The sequence below is a fragment of the Callithrix jacchus genome, chromosome 18, assembly GCF_049354715.1.
Source record: "Callithrix jacchus isolate 240 chromosome 18, calJac240_pri, whole genome shotgun sequence".
NCBI lineage: Eukaryota > Metazoa > Chordata > Mammalia > Primates > Cebidae > Callithrix > Callithrix jacchus.
The window spans coordinates 43,113,457-43,131,363 of record NC_133519.1 but is presented as its reverse complement, the minus strand read 5'-3'; the positions used below and the strand labels follow the sequence as shown (position 1 = coordinate 43,131,363).

At 38.6% G+C, this 17,907-nt stretch overlaps 1 long non-coding RNA gene across 1 annotated transcript; it reads left to right on the top strand.

Moving 5' to 3' along the window:
- The first annotated feature begins 572 nt into the window (after positions 1-572).
- LOC144580099 (uncharacterized) lies at positions 573-16,242 on the top strand. The gene is made up of 3 exons (XR_013529015.1): positions 573-693; positions 1,110-1,209; positions 16,071-16,242. It is a non-coding gene; the product is annotated as an uncharacterized LOC144580099 (long non-coding RNA).
- The last annotated feature ends 1,665 nt before the right edge of the window (positions 16,243-17,907 follow it).

Here is a 17,907-nt window from a genome sequence, read left to right as displayed (position 1 = left end):
TAATTCAACCAGTGCCTGCTTTTCAGTCTAGACACATGCAGTAACAGGTGATATTATCTCTATATGGGAATAGGCGCTTATTAAACACATTTGTGGTTGAAACCACCATTTTTTAATGTGAGAAACCATGTAGAGAGAGCTCTGCTTGTATTATAGGGGGTTGGGGAGGGAATGATATATTTCTTCCTTAGCTTATTATAATTAGAGATATTTGTGTGAAAATAGAATCTCTGTTGCTTAAGTGTTGCTCAGCTCCTGCTGATCTGTTCTCACTCACAGGCACAGTCCTTTGTGATATAATAGTTAGTTGCTGTGGAGATGATTATCCTGTCATGGAGAAAGAGACTTATGAATTTAAATGAAGAATGAACAGCAGGAGCAAAAGAACTAAGCCAAAAGCCAAGCACTTCATCCAATTTAATTTTCTCTTGCCTTTTTAATATATGTTATGTCATAAAGTTGGATGTATCCACTTCAATAATACAGTTTCAGGGTTAATGACGAATAATGACAAAAGGCAAATTTGAAAGGAAAAGCAAAGTATAATACTGACATTCTATACAGAGGCAAGAATGAGTTAAAGTTATAGAAAATTCAACAATAATAAACATATACTATTGGGCCATGCCTTATGCTTTAAATAAACAATTAAGCATTTTGACACTTCTACTGCAGTCTTGAGGAATTGTTCAGGTAATTTAGGCATCATTCAACAAGTAGAAAGCAGAGTGTTGAGATAGAAAGAGAATATATTATGTATCAAACAGTTGATTTGAATTCCTACTTGGCCATTTACAAGTCATTGTCTTAGGCAAGCTCTCAGTGCTTCTGTTTCACCAATTATAAAACTGGGATTAATTTGTAGAGTTGTTTTCATGGCTGTTCAACTGGTATGGACTCATACGGCCACGTCAGTCATTTACAGCCAATGACATTCATTCATTGGTCATTGCATTCATTCTAATAGGTTAGTGCATATTCTGTACTAGTTATTACATATTTAAAATATCGTCTATGTGTGTCAGACAGGATAGACTCTGCTGCTTAACAGACAAATTCTGAAACTTTGGTGGTTTAGCACAATGAAATTATATTCTTCGCTCTCGTAGATTCTAGTGTGGATCTGTCAGCTCACCTCTCACCTTCCTCTTGTGGCTGGTGGCTTCTAAATCAAGATCATTATTGCAAGAGAAAAGAAGGATGGAGGAGGTAAGCCAACTTTTAACTTCTTTGGACCCAGACATGCTATTTCTACTCATAGTTCTTTGGTAGGAACTAATCCCATGGTCCCAATCTATCTGCAAGGGAGGCTGGGAGATGTGGACATTTTGCAGTCATTGGTGAGCACTGTAACTGTCTCTGCCATATCACCCTTTGCTTCTGTGAGTATTAGATAAAATAATGTAGTTGAAGGATTTACAATTGTGTCTGATGAGCGACATTAGATGGCAAAGGTTGATCCAGGCTTAAGGCTTGCCATGAATAATGGCGTGGTTGAGATTTTCACCTGAAGCTAGCAAATAAGCAGAAGAAAGGATATTTATGAATTGATTAAAAATACAGGGTAATATATGTTGAAGCAGTGCCCCAGTGCCTCTAACTGCCTTGTTCTTTATGGAAACACATCTCAGCTCAGCAGCCACAGCAGCCTATGGAGGGGAGGAATATATCAGGTCCAAGGATGAGAGGCTTGCTGCCTTTCAACTATTTTAGGGCTAGGTGGTGGTAGTACAGTGAGTGAAAGGGATATGTTGACATGCAGGAGTCTGCCCTATTCCCATAAAGAAATTTCTTTGCCTTGGTATCTCAGGAAAAAAAGAAAGAAATTTCTTGCTGAGTTATAGTTATCTATTACAGAATTTATTCCTCACTAATCTTTGAGACTACATGAATAAGAATGTCCTGAGTTTATACCTTGTGTCTGTGGTAAACTTATGCTGGATATTGTAGGGTATGCTAAAGAAAAACAGCACCTAATCTCTCCTAAAGAGTTTATAATCTAACTAAGGAGATACAAGTCTGTAATATTAAACAGTAGCAGAATCAGTTGATTAGTTGGTGGCACCTACTAATCATTATGATATACATAATGTCAAGGTGCCACCAACTAATCAACTGATTCCGCTGCTGTTTAATATTTAAGTTGTTTTAAAGTTTTTTTTAAGTTATGAATGGTCTATGAACACTTAAGTAGATCACTTGAGCACATTTAAGTAGATCTTAAGTATTTTCACCTTTTACACACACAAAAATGGTAACTGTGTGAGACGATGGATGCTTTCATTCACTTGTGTGGTAACCGTTTCATAATGTATATGTTTATCTATATCAAATCATCATGTATACATCAAATATGCACAATTTTGATTTGTCAATTATCTCTCAATAAAGTTTGAGGGAAATAATCTAAGGTGAAGATTTTTACACATACATTTTACATATATAAGATTTACATGTATACTTACACATGAATCTCTTCAACATTAATGCTTTATTTAAAAAAAAAAACCTTTTAGTTTCAGGGGCACATGTCCAGGTTTGTTATACAGGTAACTTGTGTGTCACGGGGATCTGGTATACAGGTAACTTGTGTGTCATTGGGATCTGGTGGACTCACTATATTGTCACCCAATAATAAGTATATTATAAGTATACTTATTATATACTTATAATAAGTGTAGTAACTGATAAGTAGCCTTTCCTTTCCTTTCATTTCGTTTCCTTTCCTTTCTTGCTCTGTTGTCCAGGGTCTTGCTCTGCTGTCCATGCTGGGATGTGATGGCATGATCTCAGCTCACTGCAACCTCTGCCTCCTGGGCTCAAGTAATCCTCCCATCTCAGTTTTCCAAGTAGCTGGGACTACAGGTGCTCACCATCACACCCAGCTAATTTTTTGCATTTTTTGTAGATATGAGGTTTCACCCTGTTGCCCAGGCTGATCCTGAACTCCTGAAAACAAGCGATCCACCTGCCTTGGCCTCCCAAAGTGTTGGGATTACAGGCAAGAGCCACTGCACCTGGCTCAATAGGTAGTTTTTCCATCCTCTCCCTCCTCACACCCTCTACCCTCCAATAGGCCCCAGTGTCCGTTGTTCCTTCCATCTGTCCATGTGCTCTCAGTGTTTAGTTCCCACTGATAAGTGAGAACATGTGGTATTTGGTTTCCTGTTCCTATGTTAGTTCGCTAAGGGTGATGGCCTCCAGCTCCATCCATGTTGCTGCAAAGGATGTAATCTCATTCTTTTTATGGCTACATAGTATTTCATGGTGTATATGTACCACATTTTCTTTATCCATTTTACTGTTGATGGACATTTAGGTTGATTCCATGTCTTTGCTAGTATAAATAGTGCTGCAATGAACATACATGTGCATATGTCTTTATGGTAGAATAATTCCTGGGAGTAGAAATACTGGTTATCAAACAGTTTAGACATTTTAAAGTTTTTGATAACATTAAATTTGCCAACCGAAAAGTTTTATCAACTACCACTACAACCAATAGTGTATAAAAATGACTATTTCCCTGAAACCACCTGCACAATAGGTATGGTAACTTTAAAGTTTTTTTTGGTCAATCTAATGGCAAAACATCCAAAGCTCAGAGCAGCAGCAGTTGCCTAGATTTGTGGTATTCTAGTAACCCTTGGTGATCCTCACTTGGCATTAATCTTTAATATGGTAACAAATGTTATATTAATTAACTGTAATTTATTTGCATACTTAACATTAGCCCCTCTTGAACAATGAATGCAAACCTATATTAAAAAAGTTAAGTTCCTGAAATTTATTTAATTGATGTCAGCAACATTGCTCAGACAAAGACAATTATTCTGTCTATTGGTAGACTTTTGACTAAACGATATCAGAAATTCCTTCTATAGAGGAGAGTAAAAAAATCACTATCCTTTAACATCTTTGTAGACATGAAGTCATCAGGTATTCCTGTGTTTTTGATCTTGGGTATGGGTTTATCTGTGGGAGGACAGAGTAGAAGGCTGAAATGCTGTTCTATTGTATAAATGAGACTTCAGGAAATGAAGGAGTGTGATGAAAAGTAAAATTTTTCTTAATAAAAATTGCTAAGAAATGAGTTTTAAAAATATTTTGCATATGGCTTTATGTTTTGGGAGAAATAAAACCCTTCTATGACTCAGTAAGTAATTTCTAGCAAATATGTATAGCTTACCATCTAATACATAAATAAGATTATTATCTGAAAAATAAGCATTTTCATGGATGTATTAAAATTACTAGTGGCATGTTCTTTATAACAAGTCTAAAATGCTGCCTAATTTATATCTGTTCAGCTGACTAAACCACGGTGTCAACGAGGAGGCTGCCTTAATTTCCAATTTTAGATAAAAATTTGTACAGTGTAAACATGTATAATAAAATGAAAAGCAATAGTGCATAACAAAATCTCAGTATTAAGAGGATAGTCTTTTGAGTCAGAAAAAAAATTGGGTTTATATCAAGTTCTGTCACTTCTTAGCTGTTTAATTTGGGTGCAAGGCATAGTTGCTTAACCATTTATGCATCGTTATGCTTACACTCAGCATGTGCCCAAGTTGGAAGGGTTAAAGGAGAATATGTATTGAAATGACTAGACATGTAGATGGCTAATAAGTGTTACCTATTTCATTATTCAGCATGTTCTTGGTAGACTGGTGACCCAGATCTGTAATTATTTAGCTTCTCTGTACTCACACTAATTTGACCTTATAGTAATTTAATTTGCTTAGTTATAATAAGCTGTCATTCTCACTGTGGGAACCATTAGGTGTGAAGTAAACAATATGTAGCTCATTATTTTCAGCTAACAGTAATCCAAGCCAGGCTCCAGGAGGTGAATAAAAAAAGATGAAGAGCAAAAGATCCAAGGCCACTAGGATATAAAATAACTCTTGAAGAATTTTGTGAAAATAAATTGTTTCGAGGTTGACATTTATTTGAAAGTGAGATACAGCATTAAACATGTGCAGGGAATTTTATGCTTTGAGTGGACATGGTTTAGTGCTAAAGCCCTTAATATAATTCATTTAACAGCCTCATAATCTGTTAAATAGCAAGTGATTTTATTTTTATGTATTTTGGGCAGCAAAATGAATAGCTCTTTAAGTGCTTTTTGATGTGTGAATTTTTAAATTGACACTAGTTAAGTATCCTTAATTTAGTGAAGTCTCTTCCCCGTCTGTGGATGGTTTTTCTCTCTGACAAAGCAGAACATGTTTGCTTGTTGATAGATATTATAATGATCTTTTATAAGTGTGATGACAAAGGTTTTATAGTAATATGTGAACAGGTAAATATGAAGATTTATATGAAATGTATCAATGTAAAAAGTTATCTTTATAAGTGGCACCAGAATTTATCTTAGAGAGGGAATTGTGTTACTTCAGAAAGGCGTACTTTAATAGACTGCTTGGAGTGGAAGGTGGAGTGGAAGCTGAGAGTCTCCAGGAGACATAGACAAAAAGGTAACATAGATGAGAGGATTCTGAAAAGATGGTAGAGTAAAGAGCACCAGAAATCTGTCTCTCCATGCAGAGAACAATTGTATTGGCAGAATCTGTCTGATGTAACTATTTCAGAAATCTGGAGTATATTAAAGAATTGCAACAACAACAACAACAAAAGAATTGCAACATCTAGGGGAAGGCTTGATGGTAAATTGTGGTTAGTTTTGTTGGTTTTCTATTTGTTTTTGAGTTTCACTCTTCCCAGGCTGGAGTGAAGTGGCATAATCTCGGCTCACTGCAATCTCCCCTCCAGGTTAAAGCGATTCTCCTGCCTTAGCCTCCCAAGTAGCTGAGATTACAGGCGTCCACCACAATGCCTGGCTAATTTTTGTATTTTTAGTAGAGTCAGGGTTTTATCGTGTTGGTCAGGCTGGTCTCAAACTCCTGACCTCGGGTGATCCACCCGCCTCGGCCTCCCAAAGTACTGGGATTACAGGTGTAAGCCACTGCGCCAGGCCAGTTTTGGATAACATTAGCTCTTGACATAGTAGCAGCTACTCATCCCCCACCCTTTAGTCCTGTAGCAGGCAACTATGTGTGTGTACACAATTTCTAGGAGCCAAGGTGAGCAAAACAGAACCTGATCTCCAAATATTAGGAATCTGTGCTCTGATCACTGATTGCTGCTTCTCAACACAGGGATGTGGACAACAAAGCGGTAGTCACTGTTTTGCACTTCTCCCTGTTAATGTAAGCCCCTCTTCCTCTGGCTGAAGTGATTTCCAGAGAATTTAAACAGATGACACCTTTTTATCCCCCTCCCCTTTTTTTGTTCCTTTTTGGAGCCAGAGAGTGAAGAGTAGGACACTCAAAAGCAACTGCATATAAAGCGAGAAATTAGGAAGTCACCACAGATACTCAGGGGAAGGTCCAGGCTCAGAAAAGACCTGAGAAGACCTTACATTTACACCTCAGGCTGATCCTTGGCAAAACAAACAAAACAAAACAAAACAAACACCCTACAACAATAAAAACAAAAACAAAAACTAGCAAACCCTGGGGAGGAGAAGAATCTGATTTCCAGAGTTACCACATCAATAGATTCAGACTTCAGTTTTCAATAAAAACAATCAGAAGGAATGTAAAGAAACAGGAAATTATGGCACATTAAAAGAAAAAAGTAAATAAATCAATAGAAACAATCCCTGGAAAAGACCTGATAAAGGAAAAACTAGACAAAGACTTTAAAAACGACTGTCTTAAAGGTGCTAAAAGAATTAAAGGAAGATGTGGAGAAGGTGATGAAAATGATGTACGAACAAAGTAGAAATATCAGTAAATTGATAGAAAACCTAAAAAGAAACCAGGAAGAAATTCTGGAGCTAAAAGTTACAATGACTGAAATGAGAAATTTACTAGAGAGATTCAAAGGCAGATTTGAGCAGGCAGAAGGAAGTATCAGTGAGTTCAAAGATAGGACAATGGAAATTATCAAGTATGAAAAATACAAAAAAGATTGAAGAAAAGTAAAACAGAGCCTAAGGGATGTGTGGGACACCATTAGGCTGACCAATATATGCATTGTGACAGTCCAGAGAGAAAGGAAAAAGAGTGAAAGCAGAAAGGATATTTGAAGATATAATGGCTGAAACTTTCCCAAATTTGATAAAGACATGAATATATACCGATAGCGATCTCAACAAACTTCAAGTAGAATGAATTCACAGACTCACATTGAAACACAGTATGATCAAACTGTTGAAAGCCAAAGACCAAACAAAGAATTTTGAAAGCAGCAAGAGAGAAGTGACTCAATACATATGAGTGATCCTCAAAATGTTTATCAGCAAATTTCTCTTCAGAAATTTTGGAGGCTAGAAGGCCGTGGGCTGACATATTAAAAATGCTAAACAAACAAACAAAAATAACCCAAACTGCTAATCAAGAATCTTGTATTGCTGATTCAGGCTGATGGCTTGAGCCCAGGAGTTTGAGACCAGCCTGGCAACATGGCAAAACCCCCTCTCTACAAAAAATACAAAATACTATGGCATACGCCTCTAGTCTCAGCTGCTTGGGAAGCTGAGGCAGGAGGATCTCTTGAGCCTAGAAGGTTAAGGCTGCATGAGCTGTGAGCATCCCACTGCACTCTAGCTTGTATAACTGAGTGAGACCCTGTCTCAATAAACAAACAAATAAATAAGTAACAATACTAGTTGGCGACTTCAGTACCCACTCACGATCATGGATAGAAAAATCAGAAGATTACATTAGAAATTAAAGGACTTAAAAAACACAATAAAGCAACTAGAACTCACAGTCATATATAGAACACACTACCCAATGACAGCAGAATACACATTCTTCTCAAGTGCATACGGGACACTTTCCAGGATAGACCGTTTATTAGGCCACAAGTTAAGTCTCAATAGATTTTTAAAAGACAGATATCATGCAAAGTACCTTCTGTAGCCTTCTATATTTTCTTTGGCTTTTATTGAGCAAAATTGGTAAATTTATATTGAATTCAGAAGCTTACTGAACACATTTACTATGAGGCAAAATTACATTATTTGAGATAGATGCTGTATAATATAAGAAGCTTAGCTTCACAAACAATAATTTAATCATTTGGGTGAAGGGATATGCATACTTCTCATCCGTATGAATTGAAAGCATTCAGAATACTTTTTACCTTTAGAAGTTATACTAATGTCTTTTAAGCTTTTAGGACCAAAATATTAACATAGGAGCAATCAGAAATAATAGGCAGGTACCCTATCTGGCATAAATATTTGGGGACCTGGGTCCTATACAACCTGACTCATTTTGCTCCAATTACTTATTTCTCTTGAAGTCACTTCTATCATCTCTCCAGTCCCAGTATCTCTAAATGGAGCTGTCTTACACAAAGTTTGTGTTAATAGAATCTAGCTTTTGATGTAGCTTTCTGAGTATTTCACTCATTCCCTCTGGAAGTTCCTCTCTCTGTCATCAGAGTTGAGCTGCCTTTGAGCTCCTCTGTCCTCCTTAGCCTGATAATCTATTTTTGATGTGCTTCTCTGGCTCATGCTCTTTATTCTCCTTCAGTTAGTAACTGTGTGTACAGGTACACCTGCATCTGGACACTGGAACCATGGAACTGTTTATTCAGACCTGTTTCCCACCAGATCTTCCCACCAGAAGAGGACAATCTCGTATTAAGTTCATTTATTAGTCTGAAATAAGTTTTCTATCTGGTTCTCAGAGGAAGATTTGTTCAGCGACTTCCAACTTCCAGATGCCTTTCTGTTCTACAGAATTCTTGGCTAACTGATTATGGCTTCTGCACTCAGTTGTGGCCTTCCAGTTGACTGTTCTCCTCCCCTCCCTACCCCTGGAGCCTTGTTAACTAGTCATGATATACTCATGCTTGCTATTCTTCCTGCTGTTGTTTCCTAATTGCAAAAGGCACAATACATAAAAAGGAATGAAGTTCTGATACATGCTGCAACATGTATAAACATTGAAGACATTATGATAAGTGAAATAAGTTGGACACAGAAGGACAAATATATGATTCTGCTTATATGAGATACCTAGAGTAGGCAAATTCATAAAGACAAAAGGTAGGTTAGAAGTTAGTAGGTGCAGCCAGACGCAGTGGCTCGTGTCAGTAATCCCAGCACTTTGGGAGGCCGAGGTAGGCAGATCACCTGAGGTGAGGAGTTCTACACTAGCCTGGCCAGCATGGCAAAACCCTGTCTCTACTAAAATAAAATATAAAAGTTAGCTGAGCGTGGTGGCACACACCTGTAATCCAGCTACTTGAGAGGCTGAGGCACAAAAATATCTTCAACCCATGGGGTGGAGGTCACCGTGAGCCAAGATTGCACCACTGGCTTCAGCCTGGGCAACACAGTGAGACTGTCTCAAAAAAAAAAAAAAGTTACGAGTGGCGCAGCCAGGCTCATGGCTCATGCCTGAAATCCCAGTACTTTGGGAGGTGGAAGAGGGCAGGTCACTTGAGCTCAGAGTTCGAGACCAGCCTGGACAATGTAGTGACACCCCTGTGTCTACAAAAATAATAATTTTTTAAAAATAGCCAGGCACGATGGCACATGCCTGTAGTTCCAGCTACTTGGGAGGCTGAGGTGGGAGGATTGCTTTAACCCTGGAAGCCAAGGTTGCAGTGAGCTGAGATTGTACTACTGCACTCCAGACTAGATGACAGAGTGAGACTGTCTCAATAAAAAGTTTACCAGGGGCTGCGGGGAGGGAGGAATAAGAAGCTATTGCTTAATGGTTACAGAATTTCTGTTTGGGATAATTAAATAGTTTTGAAAATAGTGGTAATGTTTACACAGCATGGTGAATGTAATAATTGAAACTAAATTGTACACTAAAAAATTATTGAAATGGTAAGTTTTAGGTCATGTATATAATTAGCATAATAAAACAAAACAAAAATATACAATAATAACTCCTTGACCTTTTCAGTTTTTTATGGAGCCTCTTAACATTAGGGTCAAGCAACGTTTGCTCCTTGGTTATCTTCTTTCCTTGTCCTGCTTCTTCCTCTGGGAATTCTCATCCAGTTCACTAATGATGATCAAAACCTATATTTTTAGCCTAAACTTTCTCCTGAGGAGCAGATCCACGTTATTAAGTGGTAACTTGAAATCTCTACCTGGACACTTCACTGGATCTTCAGTTTAAACATCCCGCAATAGAACACAGCCTTTTCCTCCCAAAGCAGTGTTTTCTTCTGTAAATCTTTAGCTTTCCATTCTCTACAACCATAGAGATTAAGCAGATTAAGCACTCAGGTGTGTTTCTCCCTCCTTTTCCCACATCCAGTCTCTCACTAAGTATGTTTACTAGCACCTACGTATTATTTCTGATTGCCCTCATGTTAATATCTTTTTTAAGGAACTGGCTTGTGCAATTGTGGGGCTGGCAAATCTGAAATGTGTAGGGCAAGCCTGCAGCCTGGGAAATCTGGCAGGATTTCTATGTTATAGTCTTGAGGCAGAATTCCTTCCTTTCCAGGAGTCCTCAATTCTGCAATTATGTCTTTCAGCTGATTGGACAAGGAAAACCCACATTATTGAGTGCAATCTCCTTTACTTAAACTCAACTGATTGTAGATGTTAATCACATCTACAAAATATCTTCACAGCAATATCTGGACTAGTGTTTGACCAAACAGCTGGGTACCATAGCCTAGCCAATTGGTACATAAAATTTAACCAGCACAGACACACTACCAGATATATTCATTAGCATAGAATAACAAAAAAGCAGTAGAATAACTCATTCATTGTGTCTATAAATTTCCCCACAAAACGTTTGGATGGTAAACCAAAAAGTAGTCGAACAAGGTAAATCTTAGTGGAATTTCTGACTATGTTGTTGCAAGTACATTTTGAGTAGCTACAATGGAAGGTTTTCACTGTTTTTACTTAGGAAGAGATCAGAAATATGGATAAAACTACTGCTGTTATTTTTGACTTACTCTGCAACTTGAATTTCAAGTTAGGGCACTTGCTTGAGGAAGATAATTAATTTTGAACTTAGGCAGAGTTCAGGCTATTGAGCTATAGGTCGAATGTTCTAGGATTTGCTAATCCCCACAGTTGAATAGATTGTGTACCTCCATTAGAAGACAATCCCTAGAGAAACAGAACTAATAGCATATGTATCCTAATACGTGCATGTGCACACACACACACACGCGTATACGTTTTGTGTGAGCAGGGCAACTTCATTTAGAAGTGCTGAGACTGGAGAGACAACAGGAGTGAATCCATAAGAGATTAGTAATAGGAGCAAAAGGAACCAGGTTATATAGGATGAAGGTTCTTTTTAACTCCTACCTTATTTATAAAATAGAAACAGAGGATAAAATAATGTATTAAAGTGTCTAGTATAGTGCCCAGTATGCAGTAGACAGTAAATGTTTTCTTCAGTCCTCCTACAATAGTTCTCAGAACTGCAACCAGGAAGAACCTTTGAGCAATAGCTCCTTAGAGCTCATCAACTGGATAAGAAGATGAACCTTCTTTCTTTGTGAGATTTCCATGAGACTTCAGCAACTTATTCTCTTTCTTCTGACCTTGCCAGTCAGCAGAAACAGAAAAAGTATCGCCTTCCCTCCATTTTCTGACATCAATGTGTGCATGCATTCATTCGTGTATCCATTCAGTGAAGTTTCACTTCATGTTCCAGGCATGGTGGTGGGAGCTGGTGATACAACACTACTGTTACTGTCTATCATCTTTGTTCTCAGGGTTTGCGAAGGACATGACGTTATCTGCAGGCATCCTGAAAATAATATTTTATAGTTCAAGAAAAATACAACATATTAAAATGGGAAAAGAAAGCAATAAAGGATGAAAAGTGTCTTAATGACAAAATACTTGTCAGTTGTGGCTGGCATTTGTATTATTCACCATTATGTTCCATTTGTTACAATGGACAGCCCAGTTTAAATGCTTTACCTGTCATTTATAATAATCGAATTAAAACATAAAAGAACAGCTTTTACTTTAAAGTTCTGCTGCTTTTGTACAAAATTAGGGATGGTGATAGTTAACCTTTAGCTTTGATTATATTTTGATCTGTTTGGAATTTATTTTGGTGTAAGGTTTGAGCTTTATTTTTTTCCAGATGGCTACCAATTATTCACTAAAATACTATGCCTGTTAAAATGATTTCAGCTGTAAGTGGCAATAATCAACAAAAAATGGCTCAAGCAATCAGTACATTTATTAACTCACATAACCAGAAATCTGGGAAAAGGCCGTTCCAGAGTTTCTTAACTCAGTGGTTCAATGATGATTTCAAGGACCTAGGTTTTTCCACTTTCTTAGTGTGTTGACTTTATTCCTTTGAATAACTAAAAACTTAGGACAATGTCTCTCTTAGATTGTATTCACAACTAATTTCCTTTCATTAAGTAATGACACTTTTGCACCACTAAACTTAGATGATTACATTTGTGGCATAATTTCACACTGTTGATCAGTAGAGATAGGACTTACATCTTTCAAAACTTTCAGCTATTGTGTCCTAAACAACAAATACAACTTTATAGTTCTAAGGGTGACTATGTGGTTGCAATCTGAAGTAGGATTTGGAAAAATCTGGTTCAACTCTGATGGAATTAGTCAAGAACTCACCAAATCCTGCAGCCACCTGGGCCTGAGCCCAAGCACCTAACCTTCCCTCAAGTCATAGTGGAAGAAGCATCCTTGCTGCCTCCAAGGCCAAAGGCAAATCTCTCCACATTGTTTTGTACGTCATCCTCTGTTGCCCTCTCTGAGACTTTGTTTCTTCAGTTATCTCCCTGTTCTCCTTCCTTATTGTTGGATCATTTTATTTGCAGTCCAACATCTCTCCCTTGATTCCCCATTCCCTTCCAAACATGACTCCATTTTTCTTCCTCACTCCTTGGAAACATCTGAAGCCATGTTTAACTTGCTGCTACTGTGCCCTCACTTCCCATTCTTACCTCACTACATGTCAGTTAGGCTCTCCTTCCCTCATTCTCCCATTTCCATATTAATAACAGTCTTTGTCAAGGTTGCTCATGAGACATCTAGGAAGCCAGACTCTTCTGTGCTTTTTCTCAGCATTTTTTTTTTCTGGGTCCTCCTCCAGAAGATCTCTCACAGTGCTCCAGACTGTCTCAGTCCTCCTTTCTTCTCTAACCACAGTGTTTCCCTAGAGCCATAGTTTTAAATATCATCTATTTATTGGTGTTGTTCAAATTCATGTCACCTCCCCTGACGTCTGTTCTGAAGTCTAGACTTATCTATCCAGCTGTGTTTTAGAATTTCCACTTGAATGTTTAATAAAAATTTCAGACTTATTAAACCTGAGAAAGCTGATTAAAAAAGATTTCAGAGTGGACATGTCCAAAGCAGAGCTAATCATTTCCCCATCTTCCCAATTCATTCTTCCAGAGTCTTCTCCATCACTGTAAATTGCATCTTCATTTGCTCAAATGCATCTAGCAGTAAGTCCTACAGGTACTTACAGATGTCTTGAGTCCAGCTACTGCTCACCCTCACTACTGCCAATTCCAGTTCAAGTAACCACTGTCCAGCCTTGATTACTGGGGCAGTCTTCTAATTAGTTTCACAGCGTCATGTCTTGTCTTATCCCAGTCCCTTCTCCACACAGTAGCCTGAGTGATTTTTCCAAAATGAAAATTAGATAATATGACTCCTTTCCTCAAAACCTTTCTAACAGTGTCTCATCACACCCTGTAAAACCCACAATTACTTTTCCTGATATACAGTACTTTGCAGGGTTGGTGTTGGCCCAACCATGTCTCTGTTCATTTTCTTCTCCTCCTCATTCTAGTTGAAACACTATGGCTGTTTTTATTTTCATCAAATACATCAAGCTTCTTTCCTTCTCAGACCCTTCGTACTTGCATTTCCAATACCCTTCCCCCATACCTTGCATGGCTGTCTCCTCGTCATTCAGGCCTCAGCCCCCATGAGAGTCTTTACAGCATCCAGTTGTGAGTAACCTGTCAGTTATGTTTCTCTCCACCATCCGTCATTTTCCATCCCAATATTCTGTATTAGAATTTTTGTAGCATCATTTTATCAGGGCCTGAAATTATCTTACTCATTTACATGTTTATCACCTTTCCCACTGGAACATAAGCTCCTTGAAAGCAGAAACTTGAACTGCCTTATGCTCTGCTGAAACAGCGTGCACTACTTGATAAATGTTTGTTGATGGATTTACTACTCCTTTCTCTGTTTTGGGCAGTCACTTTACATTTTCTTGTCTCAGTTCCTTTAGTATTAGGATGAGGAAGCTTGAAAAAGAGAAACCTGAAATTCCTTCTGACTCAGCCCACAATGGCTGTGTTTTATCACATATAGCAAAAACAGAAAAACTCATGTCGCACCAGATTTACATCTATTATAAAACACTCATTGAATAAATGTTTATTGAGCACTGAGCAGCCTGGTGCTGTTCCAGTCAGTGGATACCAAGCCATAGCAATAAAGATCAGAGTACATCTGTCTTAGAAAACAAAAACTAAGCAAACACACAAACGAAAAACTCCCCAACAAATTAAGAAACCAAACAAAAAAGTCCCATGGAAAACCCAGAAGGTTGATCCCATCCTTCTTCTCCAGCTGGTTTTCTACTAATATTTTCATGATAGCTACCTCAATATTACTTAATTTATCTACACTGGGCTCTCTCTAGATTAAAGTTGTTATAAATTTACTAGTTAATTTCCAAGAATTCTAAGATTAAATGATATAATTTATATGGCTGTAACTTCTAACACTATGTAAAACATGGCCATTAAGGTTGCAACATTTCTGCCAATTTGATTTAGTTCTAACCCAAAGTCTGCCATGCTTCTTAATTTAATTGCAGCATGACTTGAACTAGAAGTTAGAATTTTATGAATCTAATTTTTTAAAAAATGAATAAAATAGGAATAAGAGCAGACTATTTTTATATATATTCAGATCCTGATATGTGAAATCATTGCTAATTCTTTTGCCAAGATTTGAGCCAGCTGCTTTTAAATATGAATTGGAATTAGTGTGTATCTATAGTCAATAATTAATGGAATGTCTAGGATGAAAATAAATCATTTTTGAAACTGACTTTGGAGAATAACAAATGAATGAGGGAAGTAAATTATATATTGTGGCAGCTGCCGTTTGTTGGCATGTGCTGTAAATCACTCACAGAAATTTATCTGCTTATATTTGCTTTAATCAATTATATAAAAGGATATAGTATAACTATAGAATATTTTAATCTTGGACACAAGCACTATATTTAAAGCCTTATATTTGTCAAAATGCTTTTCACTGGGAAGACAGAAATCCAATTCAAACTTGCTTAATAAACACAAATGAGAGGATTTGTTTCATGTAACTGGACAAGCCAGGGCTCAACTAATGAGATGTCATCAAAGAATTCTTTTCTTTCAATCAAGGGCTGTCTTTCTAGTAGGCAAATGTCCACTTAGTGGCTCAAGATTCCTATTCTACCAACTTATCACCCCAGGGGAAAGAAAGTCTTCTTTAATAGGTATAGTAGAAAAATCCTGGGCAAGATCCTGATGAACCTAGTTTGGAAATAGACTACCATGATGTGTTTTGAGGGCCCATACTCCAAGATTACTCTTTCCTTCTCCTTCAATACTGTTTCTCTGGTAGTGAGCTGGTTTTAGCTAAATTTTACAAGGCATACAATTTGATGATATGAATTCACCTTAAGATATTTGATATGATAGCTTTATAACTTGTAACCTAAATGATAATTGGTATAATGTCAAAATAGCAAAAAGATTTTAAGGCAGTATGGATGCTGATAGTTTTAATTAGGTATAATAAGTCATGCCAATGTATAAGAGATATATTCCTTCCACACACAAGGCATATAAATCTGGACATCTCTGCCTCACTCCCTACACCATTTGTGAGTGAAATATTTAGAGGTATTTCGGAAGGAATGCTGTGGAGTGGTCTGCCCTTGATTCAGGCAAAATGGGGTACATTTTCTGTAGAGCATAGAAAAACAATAATAAAACTAACTTAGGTTGCATTTTATTTTTATCACCATGTACAGGAATTCTCAACAACATTAGTGACATGATACCCCACCCCACTTTGATGAATCAATTCCACTGTTCCTACATGCCTTTGTGGTTCCACTACCAATACTTCTTCCCAGCTGGACATGATGGCTCATGCCTGTAATCCCAGCACTTTGGGAGGCCGAGCCAGGCGATTCACTTAAGGTAAGGATTTCAAGGCCAGCCTGGCCAATATGGTGAAACCCCATCTCTATTAAAAATACAAAAATTAGGAGGAGGACTCAGGATGGCGCTGTGAGAACAACCCAGGATTGGAGCTCTCGTTGAATCCGCAAACAGGTGAGTTGGAGCTGCATTTCCAGACTGATCTTTGTTGCCCACAGAACGGGGAAACTCCCAAGTATAAAAAAGACACAGGACGCCAGGCAGTAGGTCTGCCTGGCGAAGCCGGCAGCCGGGGCGGCGGCGGCCGGCCCTACCCAGCAATCCCCACAGGGCGCACTTGTCCGGGTGCCCTGTTGAACCGGCAACCTGAGACTTGAGAGGGCTGGACTTGAGACTGAACGAGACTTGGACAGTAGGCCAGCCCAGGGGATTGCAGGGACAGATCGTTTGGGACACCCAGTGGGACGAACAAAACTGTGATTTCAAACTATCCCGAGCAGACGGTCCGAGACGCTCTGTGGGGGAGGGGCGTCCACCACTACCGAGGCAACCCGCCCCAACTGAGATACACGCCCGCTGCTGACGCAGCCTGCCGTTGCTGAGGCAACACACTACAATGAAGAGACTCCGCCGCAGGGCATGGCGGAGACCACAGCAGAGCCTGCAGGAACAGGGCAAATCACACAACAGCAGGGCGGAGCCTCAGCAGCCAAACAGTGGCTAGTCTGCCTTCTAGCTGGGCAGGACACCTCATCGGACATCGAAAAATAAAGCCCGAACCCCCCAACACAGAGCATTTGAGAAAAAAAGGGTTTTTTTAATGAGCTCTGTTGCAGCAGAATCAAACATAGCAGCCTAACAGCCCTGAATGAACAACAGAGCTCACAGCTCAGCAATTGAGCTCCAAAAAAGTACAGACTGTCTCCTCAAGCAGCTCCCTGACCCCTCTATATCCAAAAGACTGACATTAGGCAGGCATCATCCTGGGACAAAGATAGCAGAAAAAGAAACGGGTAGCATCCCTCACTGTGCCACAGCTGCTAGAGGTGCACCCCAGACAAGCAGGGCCTGGAGTGGACCTCAGCTGTCATACAGCAAAGGGGCTAGGCTGGTAGAAGGAAAACCAAGTAACAGAAATACTTCATCATCAACAATCTGGGTGTCCACTCAGAGACCCAATCGAAAAGTCAGCAACTACGCAGACGACAAGCGGATAAACCCACAAAGATGGGAAGAAACCAGCGAAAAAAGGAGGAAAACACCCGAAACCAGAACACCTCGCCTCCTAGAAAGGACCAAAACTCCTCACCAGCAAGGGAGCAAAGCTGGACAGAGAATGACTGTGACGAAATAATGGAATTAGACTTCAGAAGGTGGATAATGAGAAACTTTTGTGAGCTAAAAGAACATGTATTAAATCAATGCAAAAAAACTAAGGAACTTAAAAAAAGATTCGAGGAAATGATAACAAGAATGGATAACTTAGAGAGGAATATGAATGAATTAAAGGAGCTGAAAAACACAATACGAGAACTTCGCGAAGCAACCACAAGTTTCAATAGCTGAATTGACCAAGCAGAAGAAAGAATATCTGAAGTCGAAGACCAACTCAATGAAATAAAACGAGAAACCAAGATCAGAGAAAAAAAGCGCAAAAAGGAATGAACAAAGTCTCCAAGAGATGTGGGACTATGTGAAAAGACC